The following is a 17,971-nucleotide window of genomic DNA, read 5'->3' on the forward strand; positions in this document are numbered from 1 at the left end:
ATGGTCCAGTTTCATTCTCCTACATGTAGCTGTCCAGTTTTGCCAGCACCATCTGTTGAAGAGACTGTCATTTTGCCATTGTATGTCCATGGCTCCTTTATCAAATATTAATTGACCATATATGTCTGGGTTAATGTCTGGATTCTCTAGTCTGTTCCATTGGTCTGTGGCTCTGTTCTTGTGCCAGTACCAAATTGTCTTGATTACTATGGCTTTATAGTAAAGCTTGAAGTTGGGGAGTGAGATCCCCCCTACTTTTTTCTTCTTTCTCAGGATTGCTTTGGCTATTCGGGGTCTTTGGTGTTTCCATATGAATTTTTGAATTATTTGTTCCAGTTCACTGAAGAATGTTGCTGGTAGTTTCATAGGGATTGCATCAAATCTGTATATTGCTTTGGGCAGGATGGCCATTTTGATGATATTAATTCTTCCTAGCCACGAGCATGGGATGAGTTTCCATCTGTTAGTGTCCCCTTTAATTTCTATTAAGAGTGACTTGTAGTTTTCAGAGTATAAGTCTTTCACTTCTTTGGTTAGGTTTATTCCTAGGTATTTTATTTTTTTTGATGCAGTTGTGAATGGAGTTGTTTTCCTGATTTCTCTTTCTGTTGGTTCATTGTTAGTGTATAGGAAAGCCACAGATTTCTGTGTGTTGATTTTGTATCCTGCAACTTTGCTGTATTCTGATATCAGTTCTAATAGTTTTGGGGTGGAGTCTTTAGGGTTTTTTATGTACAGTATTATGTCATCTGCAAATAGTGACAGTTTAACTTCTTCTTTACTGATCTGGATTCCTTGTATTTCTTTGTTTTGTCTGATTGCCATGGCTAGGACCTCCAGTACTATGTTAAATAACAGTGGGGAGAGTGGGCATCCCTGTCTTATTCCCGATCTCAGAGGAAAAGCTTTCAGCTTCTCGCTGTTCAGTATGATGTTGGCTGTGGGTTTATCATATATGGCCTTTATTATGTTGGGGTACTTGCCCTCTATACCAATTTTGTTGAGAGTTTTTATCATGAATGGATGTTGAATTTTGTTGAATGCTTTTTCAGCATCTATGGTGATGATCGTGTGGTTTTTGTCCTTTTTGTTGATGTGGTGGATGATGATGATGGATTTTCTAATGTTGTACCATCCTTGCATCCCTGAGATGAATCCCACTTGGTCATGGTGTATGACCCTTTTGATGTATTTTTTAATTCGGTTTGCTAATATTTCATTGAGTATTTTTGCATCTACATTCATCAGGGATATTGGTCTCTAGTTTTCTTTTTTGGTGGGGTCTTTGCCTGGTTTTGGTATTAGGGTAATGTTGGCTTCATAGAATGAGTTTGGGAGTATTCCCTCTTCTTCTATTTTTTGGAAAAAGTTTAAGGAGAATGGGTATTATGTCTTCTCTGAGTGTCAGATAAAATTCTGAGGTAAATCCATCTGGTCCGGGGGCTTTGTTCTTGGGTAGTTTTTTGATTACCAATTCAATTTCTTTGCACGTAATTGGTTTGTTTAACTTTTGTGTTTCTTCCTTGGTCAGTCTTGGAAGGTTGTATTTTTCTAGGAAGTTGTCCATTTCTTCTAGGTTTTCCAGGTTGTTGGCATATAGGTTTTCATAGTCATCTTTAATAATTCTTTGTATTTCTGTGGAGTGTGTCGTGATTTTTCCATTCTCATTTCTGATTCTGTTGATTTGTGTTGATTCTCTTTTTCTCTTAATAAGTTTGGCTAGAGACTTATCTATTTTGTTTATTTTCTCAAAGAACCATCTCTTGGTTTCATTGAATTTTGCTATTGTTTTATTCTTCTCAATTTTGTTTATTTCTTCTCTGATCTTTATTATGTCCCTCCTTCTGCTGACTTTAGGCCTCATTTGTTCTTCTTTTCCCAGTTTTGATAATTGTGATGTTAGACTATTCATTTGGGATTGTTCTTCCTTCTTCAAGTGTGCCTGGATCACTATATACTTTCCTCTTAAGACTGATTTCGCTGCGTCCCACAGAAGTTGGGGCTTAGTGTTGTTGTTGTCATTTGTTTCTATATATTCCTTGATCTCTATTTTAATTTGTTCATTGATCCATTGATTATTTAGGAGCATGTTGTTAAACCTCCATGTGTTTGTGAGCCTTTTTGTTTTCTTTGTAGAATTTATTTCTAGTTTTATACCTTTGTGGTCTGAAAAGTTGGTGGTAGAATTTCAATATTTTGGAATTTACTGAGGCTCTTTTTGTGAGCTAGTATGTGGTCTATTCTGGAGAATGTTCCATGTGCACTTGAGAAGAATGTATATCCTGTTGCTTTTGGATGTAGAGTTCTATAGATGTCTATTAGGTCCATCTGTTCTACTGTGTTGTTCAGTGCCTCTGTGTCCTTACTTATTTTCTGCCCAGTGGATCTATTCTTTGGGGTGAGTGGCATGTTAAAGTCTCCTAAAATGAATGCATTGCATTCTGTTTCCCCCTTTAGTTCTGTTAGTATTTGTTTCACATATGTTGGTGCTCCTCTGTTGGGTGCATATATATTTAGAATGGTTATATCCTCTTGCTGGACTGAGCCCTTTATCATTATGTAATGTCATTCTTTATCTCTTGTTACTTTCTTTGTTTTGAAGTCTATTTTGTCTGATATTAGTACTGCAACCCCTGCTTTCTTCTCTCTGTTGTTTGCCTGAAATATGTTTTTCCATCCCTTGACTTTTAGTCTGTGCATGTCTTTGCATTTGAGGTGAGTTTCTTGTAAGCAGCATATAGATGGGTCTTGCTTTTTTTATCCATTCTATTACTCTGTGTCTTTTGATTGGTGCATTCAGTCCATTTACATTTAGGGTGACTATTGAAAGATATGTACTTATTGCCATTGCAGGCTTTAGATTCGTGGTTACCAAAAGTTCAAGGTTAGCCTCTTTAGTATCTTACTGCCTAACTTAGCTCACTTATTGAGCTGTTATATACACTGTCTGGAGATTCTTTTCTTCTCTCCCTTCTTATTCCTCCTCCTCCATTCTTTATATGTTGGTTTTTTTATTCTGTGCTCTTTCATGTTTCCTTTAACTGCTTTTAGTGCATAGTTGATTTTATTTTTTTGCCTTTAGTTAGTATTTGGTTGGTCTGCTTTCTTTGCTGTGATTTTATTTTCTCTGGTGACATCTGTTTAGTTTTAGGAGTGCTCCCGTCTAGAACAGTCCCTCTAAAATACCCTGTAGAGGTGGTTTGTGGCAGGCAAATTCCCTCAACTTTTGCTTTTCTGGGAATTGTTTAATCCCTCCATCATATTTAAATGATAATCATGCTGGACAAGGTATCCTTTGTTCAAGGCCCTTCTGTTTCATTGCATTAAATATGTCATGCCATTCTCTTCTGGCCTGTAAGGTTTCTTTTGAGAAGTCTGATGATAGCCTGATGGGTTTTCCTTTATAGGTGACCTTTTTCTCTCTAGCTGCCTTTAAAACTCTTTCCTTGTCCTTGATCTTTGCCATTTTAATTATTATGTGTCTTGGTGTTGTCCTCCTTGGGCCCTTTGTGTTGGGAGTTCTGTGTATTTCTGTGGTCTGTTCGATTATTTCCTCCCCCAGTTTGGGGAAGTTTTCAGCAATTATTTCTTCAAAGACACTTTCTATCCCTTTTTCTCTCTCTTCTTCTTCTGGTACCCCTATAATACGGATATTGTTCTTTTTGGGTTGGTCACACAGTTCTCTTAATATTCTTTCATTCCTGCAGATCCTTTTATCTCTATGTCAGCTTCTATGTGTTCCTGTTCTCTGGTTTCTATTCCATCAATGGCCTCTTGTATCTTATCCATTCTGCTCATAAATCCTTCCAGAGTTTGTTTCACTTCTGTACTCTCCTTCCGGGCATCTGTAATCTCCCTCTGGACTTCATCCCTTAGCTCTTGCATATTTCTCTGCATCTCCATCAGCATGTTTATGATTTTTATTTTGAATTCTATTTCAGGAAGACTGGTTAGGTCTGTCTCCTTCTCAGGTGTCGACTCTGTGATCTTTGTCTGCCTGTAATTTTGCCTTTTCATGGTGACAGAGATAGTTTGCAGAGCTGGCACGAGTGACGGCTGGAAGAACTTTCCTTCTTGTTGGTTTGTGGCCTTCCTCTCCTGGGAGAACAGCAACCTCTAAGTGGCTGTGCTGGGCAGCTGCGCACAGACAGGGCTACTGATTCCTGCCCAGCTGCTATGGAGTTTATCTCTGCTGTTGCTATGGGCGTGGTTTGCTTCGGGCTGCTGCTCCAATATGGTGGAGCCGTGTTGGAGGGGGAGCAGCAAGGATGCTATTTATCTCTGTTAGGGGCCTCTGTACTCCCTGCTGCCCAGGGGGTTAGAGTGCGCAGAGATCCCCAGATTCCCTGCCTCTGGACTAAGTGTCCCAGGACGCTTCCGCCCAGTTTTGTGGTCCCTGTCCCTTTAAGACTTCTAAAAAGCACTTGCAAAAAAAAAAAAAAAAGCCACTCTCTTTTCTTTGTCCCCAGGCACCAGCCTCAGGGACCTGCTCACAGGTCTTACTGTCCTGTTTCCCTAGTTTCCAGCACCCCATGTGTGCACTGTGTCTGCGCTCTGGTTTGGATGGCTAGGGCTGGGTGTTTAGCAGTCCTGGGCTCCCTCTCCCTCCCCGCTCTGACTCCTCTCCTCCTGCCGGGAGCTGGGGTGAGCGGCACTTGGGTCCCGCCCGGCTGGGGCTTGTATCTTACCCCTTTCACGAGGCACTGGGTTCTCGCACGTGTGGATGTGGTCTGGATGTTGTCCCGTGTCCTCTGGTCTCTATTCTAGGAAGAGTTGTCTTTGTTATATTTTCATAAATGTATGTGGTTTTGGGAGGAGATTTCCGTTGCTCTACTCACACCGACATCTTGGCTCCACCTAGACAAGTTATTTTTAATCTCTTGATGGTTAAGTTTCATTACCTGTAGACTGGGAATAGTTCTTGCTTCAGGTTGAATCGAATATTGAGATATGTCATAGACTTGATATACGGCAGTGGTAGGTGGATTAAAAGGTAGCTAACATTGATTAGGTGCTTGTCAGTACCATGATAAGTGCTTTACACACATTATCTGATTGAGTCCTCCCTATAGCTGTGTATAGACTCTAGTTTTATCCCCATTTCTCAGATGAAGAAAATGAGACGGAGTAATTAGTCCAAGGTCTCAGAGCTAGTAAGGAGTGAAATGGGGGCCTGAACCAAGTCAGTCTGCCTTCAAGGACTATTTGCTTAGTAACCATGCTAATGATGCTTACCTAACACGTAAATTTTTCAGGTAAAATTTACATAATATAAAATGCACCATTTTAACCATTTTACTTTCCCCCAGCTTTATTGAGATAAAATTGACATATACCATTGTATGGGTTTAAGGTGTACAGTGTGATGATTTGATACATGTATATATTGTGAAATGATTACCATTATAAATTAGTTGACACATCTATCACTTCACATAGTTAGAATTTTGGGGGGAGGGGTGAGAACAGTTAAGATCTACTCTTTTAGCAACTTTCATATATTTAATACAGTATTGTTAAGGATAGTCACTATGCCATATATTAGATTCTCCAGAACTAATTCATCACATAACTAGAAATTTATAAATTTATACCCTTTGACCAACATCCACCTCTTTGTCCTACCTTCCCAGCCCCTGGCAACCACCACTCTACTCTCTGTCTCTCTGAATTTTAATCATTTTAAAGTGTACAAGTCAGTGTCTTTTAGTATATTCACAGTGTTGTACAATTGTCAGCACCATCTAAGTCCATCACCACAAAAATAAACCCGGTATCTTCCAGGTTCCCCCTTTCCTATTCTCTGGCAACCACTAATCTACTAATCTACTTTGTTTCTATGGATGTGCCTATATACACACAACAGAATACTACTGAACAATGAAAAGGAACCAACGACCCATGCACGCAATAACATTTGGATAGCAAAAACATCATGCTGAGGGAAAGAATCCCAGTACAAAAAATTTACATACTGTAAAATTCTATTGACATGAAATTCTATTAAAACCAAACCTTTGTAACAGAAAGCATGTAAGTAGTTGTCTGGAACCAGGAGTGTGGGGGTAGGGATTGACTGCAAAGCAACAGAAGGGAACTTTTTGGAGTGATGGAAGTGTTCTCAAACTTGATTGTGGTGTTTCACCCTGTGTACATTTCCCCAAATTCATCTTACTCTTTACTTTAAAAAGTTTATAAATGTAAGTTATACCTCAGTAAAACTGTAAAAACCCTAACATATCTGTCCCCCAGTGGAGTTCAACTCATAAGCCTGTCTTCCTTAATAGTCTGGCCTCAAATCTATCTTCCCAGCTTCATGTCCTGCTTCTGTCCCCATGCATTCATTCAACAAACATTCTTTGACACTTGCTGTGTTCAAGGCCCTCAGAAGCACCTCCATCCTTAGGGAACTCACAGCCTACTCTGGGAGCAGGAAGGTCACTCAGTCCTGATAAACCATCAGGGATCTGAGAGGATCAATGAGTCCTAAAGGAGAGGAATAAGCATATATTTTCCTGTCACTTTGAATTTCAAGTTTGAATCAAGTTTCAATTTAATGTTTTGAATAGGAAATACATTTACATGGCTCAAAAATAAATGAAATTATACAGTGAAAAATTTCCTCTCATCCATTCCCCCATTTGCCAGGTTCCCACTCCACTCCATACAACCATAACTGCTAAAAATGCATATTATTTATCCTACTTTTCACAGAAAGATAGCATAATATACACACTTTTGACCTTGCTTTGTCATTTGGCAGTAAACCTCTAAGATCTTTCCGTACAGGTACAGTGAAAATTTCATTCTATTTTATAGTTATGTAGTGTTCCACCATATGGATGTACCATAATTTATTTAGCCAGTCTCCTTTTCGTAAAAATTTATTTCTAAAGTCTGCTATGGCAAACAATGCTGTAATGTGTAACCTTTTATAACCACACCACTTTTATATCCCTAGGCTGTTTTCTCTGCCTTGAAGGCCCCCACTCAATCCTTTCCTACTAGCAAACTCCTATTTTACCTCAAGGTCCAATTCAAATGGCACTTTCTTGTGAAGGCTTCTGAACTCCCTCAGGCAAAATTGGGTTGCTCCTTCTCTTTTCTTTCACAGTACCCCATTTCTGTGTCCTCGGAATTCTCTATTCCTTCTTCACTCCTCCTTAGCTAGACTGGGAGCTACTCAAGGGCATGTTCTATAGTAGATTTATCTCTGAATCCCTTAGTACTTGGTACCTGGTAGGTACTGAGTAAAATGTTTACTGCATGAATGGTTAGGACTGACAAAGGGGTATAGATTGCTCCTGTCCTTCACTTTTGGCTGCTTCTTTGCTGCTGTTAATATTTAGAAGACCTCTGCTAGACAAAGGTGGGCTGTGATTTCCCTTCCCCTCCCACCTAATTCCTTCCTTCCTGCCTCCACCCCTTTCCCCCCTTGGGATTCCTTCCATAGCTGCCCTTGTGGCTTGCAGGATCTGGCATGGATTGCAGCTATTCTAGCTTTTCAGAAAATAAATAAATAAATAAACGGAGCATTGACTCCACCCACCTTCTCTCTTTCTCATCAAGTCTTTGGTCTCCTCTAAAAGAACAAATCACTTGGTAGTCAAATGCACACCAGTCACACTCAAACATAACTTTCTACACTTCAACCCAAAGGAGATGACAGTTTACTAATTGTGCTTTTAGGACTTTGGGAAACACAGTGTTCAGGCTAATCAGTGTTAAGTGATTTTCAACGGCAACTTGAATTATTTTTAAAATCAATGATTTAGCTCTAAAATGTCATAATGCTAACCCCAAGCTGTCAATTGCTAGATCATTTCCACATTAATTAATATTATTATATTCTTTTCTAGGTGGGTGGTGCTGAAGGTGAGAGCTCTGTCTCCACCTTTAGAATGAAAAGGTAAAAGCTTTGGATTCTTCTTACTGTAGGGAAGGTCCAGTTCACAGGTGGTGGACCATCAAAGAAAACAAAAGGGAAAGAAACCTTTCCTGCCTGAGTCAGACATGACTACGGGAATTGAGATGTTTCACCCAGAGAAGTCTCAGGAAAGGTGATGGCTTTGGGACTGTGGTCTTCAAGATTTCTTGCTTGCTTACTTCCTAAAAGAAATTTGAGAAACCATTTCTTCTTGTACTTTCAAAGGTCATATCTAAAACATTTCATCTTAAATTTAAATAATGGCAAAGTTTATTGTTTCTGGCATATTATAAGTATTGGCACTTTTTTTCAGCATGTCAGTTTTATTTATTCTAGAACTTAATGTAGTTCTGTAAAACATACTATGAACATACAGTAGAGCATATGTATGGACTCTTGAGCCTGGCTTATTTTGCTTAGGGTAATGTGTATGGGATTCATCTCTATTGCTGCATGTATTGGTAATTCATTACATTTTACTGATGCCTATTATACTGTTACATCAATCTATTATGCCTTTAAAATCTATTCTCCTGTTGGTGGACTTTGAGGTAATTTCCAGTTTGGAACTATTTTGATTAAGGTTATAAACATTATCATAGTGTCTTTTTATAATAATATGTATTCATTTCTCTTGGTAAAGACCTAAAAGTAGAATTGCTGTGACAAAGGGCTGTATGTTTAACTTTTATGGTGGTGCCATTTTACATTCTCATCAGAATGTTTTAAGCATTCCAGTGACTCCACATCCTCAACGACACAGAGTGTCAGTGCTCGTTTTAGTTTTGATCACTTTAATGGATGTTTTGTGGTACTTCATTGTGATTTGAATTTGCATTTTTCTGATGATGAAGGATATCTGGCATGTTTTCATTAAGTATTGGCATTTTAAAATAAGATTGTTACATCATTCTTTTAGTGTACCCAAGGAAGTCTAAATATCATAATGCATCTAACATCCACTAAAAAATACATGAGCAAGCTTCTCTTTAAAAGAGATTTATATCACTCTTTTTCTCCTTATCTTCTATTTCCATTCTATTCCCCCCTGAACATTTTAATATAAGATTTTAGGCTGGAAGGTCTTTTATTGATCAGCCTATCATATTTCCTTATGAAAAATTAAAAAAAAAATCTTTGAGTCTCTAAGTTTAAAACACTCATCTTGATTGTATTAATATAACTGTGAATTCCTAATTGGCCTACATAACATATTACAACTTTTGATAAACTATTAAAATTAAAGTATAGAATGTTTTTGACAGAATAAAATAGGGTTTAGAAGCAACTTTATTCCTAGTTTTCATTTTTATGGATAGAAGCATGAAACACTTCATTCAGCAAGTTTTTATCAAGCACTTCCTGTGTGTCAATAGCAACTCTGGGTACTTGGGATTCATTAGTAAGTACTACACATAAACCACCTTTCTCATGGAGCTTACATTCTAGTGGGCGGTGATAGAAAATAAGCAATTAGCATAACACATAAGAAAATAATAGAGTGCATTAGAAGACAAGAGTTATAAGTGAAAGATAAAGCAGGGTAAGTGGTGTGGAGTGAGGATTCAGAATGGGTTGTGATAAAAAAGGCTGGGGTGGGCCTTATTGAGAAGGTAACATTTGACTAAAGTAGGTGAGGGAGTTAGTAATGCAGCTATCTGGGGGAAATGTGTACCAGGCAGAGGGAACAGCCAATGCAAAGATCAAAATTTGGGAGCATGGCTGATATCTTCTAGAGTCAACAATGGAGGTCAGTAAGGCTGCAGCAGAGTCATCCAGGAGGAGAAGAGGAGATGAAATTAGAGAGGAGCAGATCCCTGTAGACTGTTGTAAGGACATAGATTTTTACTCTGAGTAAAATCAGGAGCCATTGCAGGGATTTAAGCAGAGGGGTGGGTGACATGATCTACTTTATATTGTTGGAGGATCACTTGGCTGGTTTTGTTGAGAACAGACTCTAAGGGGAAAATTTGAGAGTAGGGAGAGCTTTTGGAAGATTAATCAAAGCATGAGATGATGGTGGCTCAGATCAGAGAGCAGTGGAGATGGTAAGGGATACTCTGATGCTGGGCTAGACAGGAGATGTGAAAGAGGGAAATCCAGCATGACTCCAGGGTTTTTGGTCTGCGTAACTTGAAGGATGGACTTATCATCAACTGAGATAAAAAAAGTTGGTGAGCTGAAGTTTATCAAACGTTTAGTGAAGACCTAATACCCATTCTCCTTAAAGTTTTCCAAAGAGTAGAAGAGGGAATACTTCCAAACTCATTCTATGAGGCCAGCATCACTCTAATACCAAAACCAGGCAAAGACACCACAAAAAAAGAAAATTACAGACCAAGATTCTTGATGAACACAGATGCAAAAATACTCAACAAAATAACAGCAAACTGAATTCAAATATACATCAAAAAGATCATCCATCATGATCAAGTAGGATTTATGCCAGGGACGCAAGGATGGTACAACATTTGAAAATCCATCAACATCATCTACCACATCAACAAAAAGAAGGACAAAAACCACATGATCATCTCCATAGATGCTGAAAAAGCATTTGACAAAATTCAACATCCATTCATGAGAAAAACTCTCAGCAAAATGGGTATAGAGGGCAAGTACCTCAACATAATAAAGGCCATATATTACAGACCCACAGCCAACATCATACTTAACAGTGAGAAGCTGAAAGCTTTTCCTATAAGATCGGGAACAAGACAAGGATGCCCACTTTCCCCACTTCTATTCAACATAGTACTGGAGGTCCTAGCCATGGGAGTCAGGCAACACAAAGAAATAAAAAGCATCCAGATTGGCAAGGAAGAAGTTAAACTGTCCCTGTTTGCAGATGACATGATATTGTACATAAAAACCCCCACAGAATCCACTCCCAAATTACTAGATCAATATCTGAATTCAGCAAAGTTGCAGGATACAAAATTAATACACAGAAATCTGTGGCATTCCTATTCACTAACAATGAACTAGAAGAGAGAGTAATCAGGAAAACAATTCCATTCACAATTGCATCAAAAAGAATAAAATACCTAGGAATAAACCTAACCAAGGAAATGAAAGACCTATACCCTGAAAACTACAAGACACTCATGAGAGAAATTAAAGAAGATACCAATAAATGGAAACACATGCCATGCTCATGGATAGGAAGAATTAAAATTGTCAAAATGGCTATCCTGCCTAAAGCAATCACAGGTTCAATGCAATTCCTATCAAAATACCAAAAGCATTCTTCAATGAACTAGAGAAAATCTTTCTAAAATTCATATGGAACCACAAAAGACCTCAAATAGCCAAAGCAATTCTGAGAAGGAAGAATAAAGCAGGGGGAATTATGCTCCCCAACTTCAAGCTCTACTACAAAACCATAGTAATCAAGACAATTTGGTACTGGCACAAGAACAGACCCATAGACCAATGGAACAGACTAGAGAGCCCTGATATAAACCCAACCATATATGGTCAATTAATATATGATAAAGGAGCCATGGACATACAATGGGGAAATGACAGCCTCTTCAACAGCTGGTGTTGGCAAAACTGGACAGCTACATGTAAGAGAATGAAACTGGATCATTGTCTAACCCCATACACAAAAGTAAATTAGAAATGGATCAGAGACCTGAATGTAAGTCATGAAACCATAAAACTCTTAGAAGACCACAAAGGCAAACATCTGAATATAAGCATGAGCAACTTCTTCCTGAACACATCTCCTCAAGCAAGGGAAACAAAAGCAAAAATGAACTCATGGGAGTACATCAAACTAAAAAGTTTCTGTATGGCAAAGGACACCATCAACAGAACAAAAAGGCATCCTACAGTATGGGAGAATGTATTTGTAAATGGCATATCTGACAAGGGGTTAACATCCAAAATGTATAAAGAACTTACACACCTCAACACCCAAAAAGCAAATAACCCAATTAACAAATGGGCAAAGGATATGAAGAGACAGTTCTCCAAAGAAGAAATTCAGATAGCCAACAGACACATGAGAAGATGTTCCACATCACTAATCATCAGGGAAATACAAATTAAAACCACAATGAGATATCACCTCACACCAATAAGGATGGCCAGCATTGAAAAGACTAAGAACAACAAATGCTGGTGATTATGCGGAGAAAGGGGAACCCTCCTACACTGCTGGTTGGAATGTAAGCTAGTTCAACCATTGTGGAAAGCAATTTGGAGGTTCCTTAAAAAACTAAAAATAGAAATACCATTTGACCCCGGAATCCCACTCCTTGGAATATACCCAAAGAATACAACTTCTCAGATTCAACATATGCACCCCTAAGTTTATCGCAGCACTTTTTACAATAGGCAAGATATGGAAGCAACCTAAGTGTCCATCAGTAGATGAATGGATAAAGAAGAGGTGGTACATATACACAATGGAATACTATTCAGCCATAAGAAAGAAACAGATCCTACCATTTGCAACAACATGGATGGAGCTGGAGTACATTATGCTCAGTGAAATAAGCCAGGTGGAGAAAGACAAGTGCCAAATGATTTCCCTCATTTGTAGAGTATAACAATGAAGCAAAACTGAAGGAACAAAATAGCAGCAGACTCAAAGACTCCAAGAAGGGACTAGTGGTTACCAAAGGGTAGGGGTGTTGGAGGGTGGGTGAGGAGGGAGGGAGAAGGGGATTGAGGGGTATTATGTTTAGTACACATGGTGTGGGGGATCACAGGGAGAACAGTGTAGCCCAAAGAAGGCACATAGTGGACCTGTGGCATCTTGCTGCACTGATGGGCAGTGACTGCTTTGGGGTAAGGGTGGGGACTTGATAATATGGGTAAATGCAGTAACCACATTTTTTTTTCATGTGAAACCTTCATAAGAGTGTATAGCAATCATACCTTTAAAAAAAGTTGGTGAGTTAGACAGGTTTGAGGGAGAATATTGTTCAGTATGTTGCATGTTAAGTCTGAGCTATACAGTAGACTATTGGATATCAGTATCTGGAGTTCAGATGAGAGGTCTTAGCTGAGGATATAAATTTGGAAGTTGTCATATATGATGATATCATATATCTTAGATGGTATTGAAGTCAGGACATATGATGAGATTGCCAATGAAATGAGTATAGATAGCAAACAGAAGAAATCCAAGGAATGAGTCTAGGCCAGTGCAAGGTTAAGAGGTCTGAGAGAAGAGGTGGAATCAATGAAGAAGAAATAAGACAGGGAAAGAGGTACCAGTGGTAAAGGTGAAAAACCTAGAGGCTGCAGTATAAAAAAAAGTGATTAGTTGTGCCAGCTGTTACACACAGGTCAATTAAATGAGAATTGAGATTAAATCATTAGACTTAGGCAATGGGAAGTTCATTGTTGACCTTGACAAGAGTAGTTTTGTTACGGTGGTAAGGATGAAAGCATGACATAAGTGGACTTAAGAGAATGTAGGATACCCTCTCATCTGAAGACCTAACATGCCACATGTAACCATGTGTGTTATGATTCTCTTATGTATGGATGCAGTCTTATCATACACACTGTATTTGGCATGTCTATATAAATTATATGGTATGCATTCTGCTACTGCAGAGTGGGAGAACTAGAGACAGAAAGTATACAAAAATCTTTTAGAAGATTTCTTGCAAATGCAGCAGAGAAATGGGGCAGTTGCTGACAGTGGAAATGTGTCAGAGAGAAGATTTTGTAGGACTGGAGAAATAACAACTGCTCATAAGCTTATGGGAATGACCAGTAGAGAGGGAACACTGACAGTATAGAAGAGGGGAGACCATTGCTGGGGTGACGGTGATGATCTTGATTAGGCAAGGCAAGACTGGGATCTATTGTGTTAGCAGGGGGACTCGCTTTAGCTAGGAGCATGGAAAACTCAACTGTGTAATCAAGAGGAAGTTGGGAAAGAGGTTATAGATGCTGGTATGTGGTTATGGGTAGATGAAACAGTGAGATGCTATGGAAATTTTTATCTCATTGGTTCAATTTTCTCAATGAAATAGGGCACAAGGTTAACTGAGGATGGGCATGGGAGGGAAAGCAGTATAGGTTAGAGAAAAGAGAAGGTATGAAATCCAGAAGAAGGGAGAAGGAAGTAGGATTCCTAGGCAGCACTAATGGTTCACTTGAGGCTCATGGTGATGAAATTCAAGTGAAACTAGTCAGTGTGGTTGTATTTTTAGCTAGCCACAGGCAGATGCATGGGTGCTGTTGTGGTGGAGATGAAGAGTTGGTCTGAATCAGGACTGTGGTTTTGCCAGCCAGCACAACAAAGGGGGAGAAGAGTTGGGGGGTGGAGGGTGTGTGAGAAGGAGTGATTGTAATGACTGGTCAGAGGTTTAAGCTGGGTAAGAATGGGAGAGAGTGAATATGCAGGTTGAAGAATTGCTGGACTTAGAGCACTGCAGGGAAATACGGAAATATGGGGAGGTGTTCATTGTGTGAGATGTTTGAAATTGTGATTATGATGAAGTTGCAAAGTTTGATAAGGCTCCTGTGATTATGCCCAGGAGAGTGAGTGGCTGAGTTAGTGTAGGACAAGATCCTTAGAGAAGTCGGAACTGAGAGGTCAGGGTATTGGCAAGATCATCTAAGTGTGTATTATTACCACCTATGATTAAGACAGAACTGGTATTGGAGTGACTGACAGAAGCAAATGGTGAAAAAATTAAGGGGAATGAAAACAGTGATGATGATGGGTACTGGAAAACAAGATTAAAAACTGCGGGTTAATAGGGAGGAAGCAGGGGGGATGGTCTTGAAGCAATGTTGAGCAAGGAGGACACCTACCTCACCTCCAGGCACAGTCTAAAAGGCTTATGGTTGAAAACACAGTGTCACTATTTGAGAGGGGGACGAAGAACCAGTGTCCCAGGAGAAAGTCAGGTTTCCCTTAAGCAAGAAGGTGAAGAGAACCTGAAAGGAGATTCTGAGGAGGTTCAGCTTATAGAGGTTGTTATTTGTGTAAATAAATAGATGGTGTGGTGAACTTTACTGTGGCCCCATTTGATCCCTGCCTCCAGGTAGTCATACCCTTGTGTGGTCTCCTGTCCCTGAGTGGGGGCAGGACTTGTGATTTACTTCTGGACAGAAAAGTATGGTAAAAGTGACAGGATGTATGTATTGGGTATATATCATTATGTTACATAAAATTGTAATCATAAAATTGTCTTACACTGAGACTTTCCTGTTTGCTGGCTTTGAAGAAGCAAGCTGCCATATTGTAAGCTTTCCTCATCATGATGAGGGCTGCATGTCAAAGAACTGAGGGACCCTCCAGGAGACAGCCAGCAAGGGACTAAGGCCTTCAGTCCTGCAGCCTACAGGGAACTGAATGCTGCCAACAACCACATGAGCTTGGAAGTGGATCATTTCTCAGTCAAGCCTCACTTTGTGGCCTAGATAAGCCATGCCTAGATTCCTGACCCACAGAAACTGTGAGCTAATAAATGTGTTTGTTTTAAGCTGTTAAATTTGGTGTAATACACCAAACATGTTATACAGCAACAGATAATTAATACAGATGGGAATGGAAGAAGTTTAGTTATAGCAATGTTGCTCAATTCTTTTAATTCCTTTTAAGGTATATTGCCTAAGAATCTTATGTTGGCCTATTAGCTGTTCACTTAGATCTGCCTTGAATCTGTTAGCAAAGAACTGGAGACCACCTGACTTCCAAAAGAACTTATAACCCATTCATTTGGGTCATTCACTTTCTCAGAACGGACACCAATTTGAATCGTTCCTTTGAATTGTCCTGGAGGTTTTTACATTTTGGGTTGATGCAGCTTAATAATGGTAAGAGTTTTTATTTATTTTTTGTATGGTTGGAAGGCAGTTTTGAAAGGGGATGCTGTGTCCTCAGGTGCTTTCTCAAGCTGAGCAACTTTATTAAATAGTACATGTAGCAGTGGAAGATCTGAAAATAGATACCCTTAAAACTAGTCTTTGAATGTCTTCATGAACCCCCCAGGTAGTCACCTGTTTTAGAGGCTTTCTGGTAGAAAGGAAAGAGCCCAGGCTGTGATGGCGGGGAGGACAGCATGGGAGTAAGGAGTGGTTTGCTGTGTGTGAAAGATAGGAGGGCAGTGAGATTTAAGAAATGACTTCAGAACTTTCAATGATAAGTTTTTGTGGGACCCCCCAAAGCAAGTATTTCCTGACTGATGAAAAAAGTATATAACTAGTATGTGTTTTCTGAAAAAATTTAAATATAAAAGAAATGCACGCATCTTGTAAAATTTTCAAATAAAATAAGTATTAAGTCAAAAGCAGAGTTTACACCTTTCCCTGGGTAACCTAGTTAACAGGTGTTGTATGTCCTTGAAGGTCCCTTCCAAATTCAGGTTCGGCCTAAATCTCTTCCAACGAGGACCATTCACTTCTTGCTAACACCTGGCCACACTCTCAAATGTGTGATTCCTTGACATCTCTTTAACTCAAGGGGAGAGTTAAGTGAGTTTAGACACCTTTGGATCTAGTGATCCACGGCTGATGAAAGGGAAGGAAGGTGCGGTCATTACCAGTTTCTTTCCAAAGTAAACCACTACCACTACCTTCTCCAGAGCTAGCTGTTAAAATCGTTTTTTTGCCCAAGCAGCGCTTCAGAAAACAAGGCTGGACTATTTATAAAGCCTTACTGGACGCCCACTATACTCCAAGCTTTTCCGCGTTGCATGGGTACATTTTGCAAAGGGAGGCCAGTTTTTCTGGTGACCACTTCCCCAAAGCAGCCTTTCCCCCAAACACTGTTGGGCTGCGCCCCCCGCCAGGGCCCAAAGCCGGGACAGGACCCTGTGCAGCCGGCCGACTGGCGCTGCCCCGCGGGCGCCTGCGCAGAACTCCCTCCAGGCACTTGGGGCGGGAGGCGGGGGCAGCCTGGAGAAAGGAAAGCTGCGGGGGGAAAAAGGGCCAAACCCTGAAATTACCCGGATGTGGTCTCCGTTTGCGCATGCTCAGTGTCCTCTCGACAAGTTGGCAGCAACAACACGGCCCTAGTCGTCGCCTCCGCTGCGGTAAAGAAGCGGCTCGGGCGGCGGATCCCACGTCGCGCCCGCCCGCCGTCCCCGGGAGGCCCTGTCCGCTCTCCGTTCAGCTCCGCGCCGTCCAGCGGGCGGGAGCGGGCGAGGGGAGCCGGGTGCCGCGGGAGAGGCCCCCCGCCGCGGGGCGGCCCAGTCCGCGCGGGCAGCGGGCGGCGCCGAGAGGGGCGGGGGCCGAGGAACGCCGCGGACTCCGCTCGCCGTCGTCGTTGCCAAGCAGGTAACGATCCTTGCCCCGCTACCGGGCGGGCCCCCCGCAGTCGCGGCGGCGGTGAGCGCGCGGGAGGCGCCTGCCGGCCAGCCGTCCGGGCGCGGGGTTCCCGGGCCCTCGAGCCCCGGACTCATCGCGGTCCGTCGCAGCGTCAAGCGGACTCGGCCCGGGACTCCCGCGCGGCCGCCTCTTTGTTGTTTCTGCGGAGTTGGCCCGCCGCGGAGCGCCGGCCCGCCGTAGTGTTGCCTTAGGTCCAAATGAAAGTTGTGAATGGTTGGTCTTAATTTCTTTTCTTAAGCAAATCTTTTTCTTTGTCTCTTACTTTCCCTTCCTGCTTGTCATTCCAGTTTGTTTCTGGCTTTGATTTGTTTACTTTTGAGCATTGTGGGACGTACGCAGGAAACGTTCTTCGCACCTAGTGACCGCCCCCCTCCCCGCCCAACTCCTAATTAAAAATAAAAGACAGTTTTATCTTACTGCTCGGCCTGCAAGTACTGAGCGTGAAATTGGTGTAAGGGTTAGGGCGGTGGCTGAATCACATACCCCAAACTGCTATGTATCTTTAGCTGGGTTTTCAAAGAAATGGATATTTTTAGTTAACTTGAAAATTTTCTTTGCTGGAATAGAGAGGCTTTGAAAACCTCTATTGAAGATTCATATTAGCTGGTTTCCCCCTGAAAACCGTAATATGTTAAAAACACATATTTCTAATTACTTTTTTAAAAATTTAGTTTCTTAATGCCTTTTGTTTTCGCACCGTAGTTTAAGGTGAAATTACCAGTTATTTAGGAA

General features: G+C 40.8%; 1 protein-coding gene and 1 long non-coding RNA gene across 7 annotated transcripts in view; one reads left to right on the forward strand and one right to left on the reverse strand.

Annotated features, from left to right (window-relative positions):
• The window catches only part of LOC140843445 (uncharacterized), a 77,335-nt gene that overhangs the window by 47,575 nt on the left and 11,789 nt on the right, over window positions 1-17,971 (reverse strand). Inside the window, exon 1 of one of the 2 annotated variants that reach the window (XR_012121222.1) lies at window positions 16,858-16,996. The exons of the other annotated variant lie outside the window; for it this stretch is intronic. This is a non-coding gene — a long non-coding RNA (uncharacterized lncRNA). Of the gene's footprint in view, window positions 1-16,857; window positions 16,997-17,971 lie in introns of those variants that run through there. 2 annotated transcript variants of the gene reach the window in all.
• The window catches only part of SMAD4 (SMAD family member 4), a 108,732-nt gene that overhangs the window by 36,154 nt on the left and 54,607 nt on the right, over window positions 1-17,971 (forward strand). Inside the window, exon 1 of one of the 5 annotated variants that reach the window (XM_073213080.1) lies at window positions 16,916-17,188. The exons of 2 other annotated variants lie outside the window; for them this stretch is intronic. The gene's annotated coding sequence lies outside the window, so the exon portion shown is untranslated. Of the gene's footprint in view, window positions 1-16,915; window positions 17,189-17,971 lie in introns of those variants that run through there. 2 more of the 5 variants (XR_005060829.2, XM_037016562.2) reach the window with 2 other exon arrangements.

The sequence above is a fragment of the Manis javanica genome, chromosome 9, assembly GCF_040802235.1.
Source record: "Manis javanica isolate MJ-LG chromosome 9, MJ_LKY, whole genome shotgun sequence".
Taxonomy (NCBI): domain Eukaryota; kingdom Metazoa; phylum Chordata; class Mammalia; order Pholidota; family Manidae; genus Manis; species Manis javanica.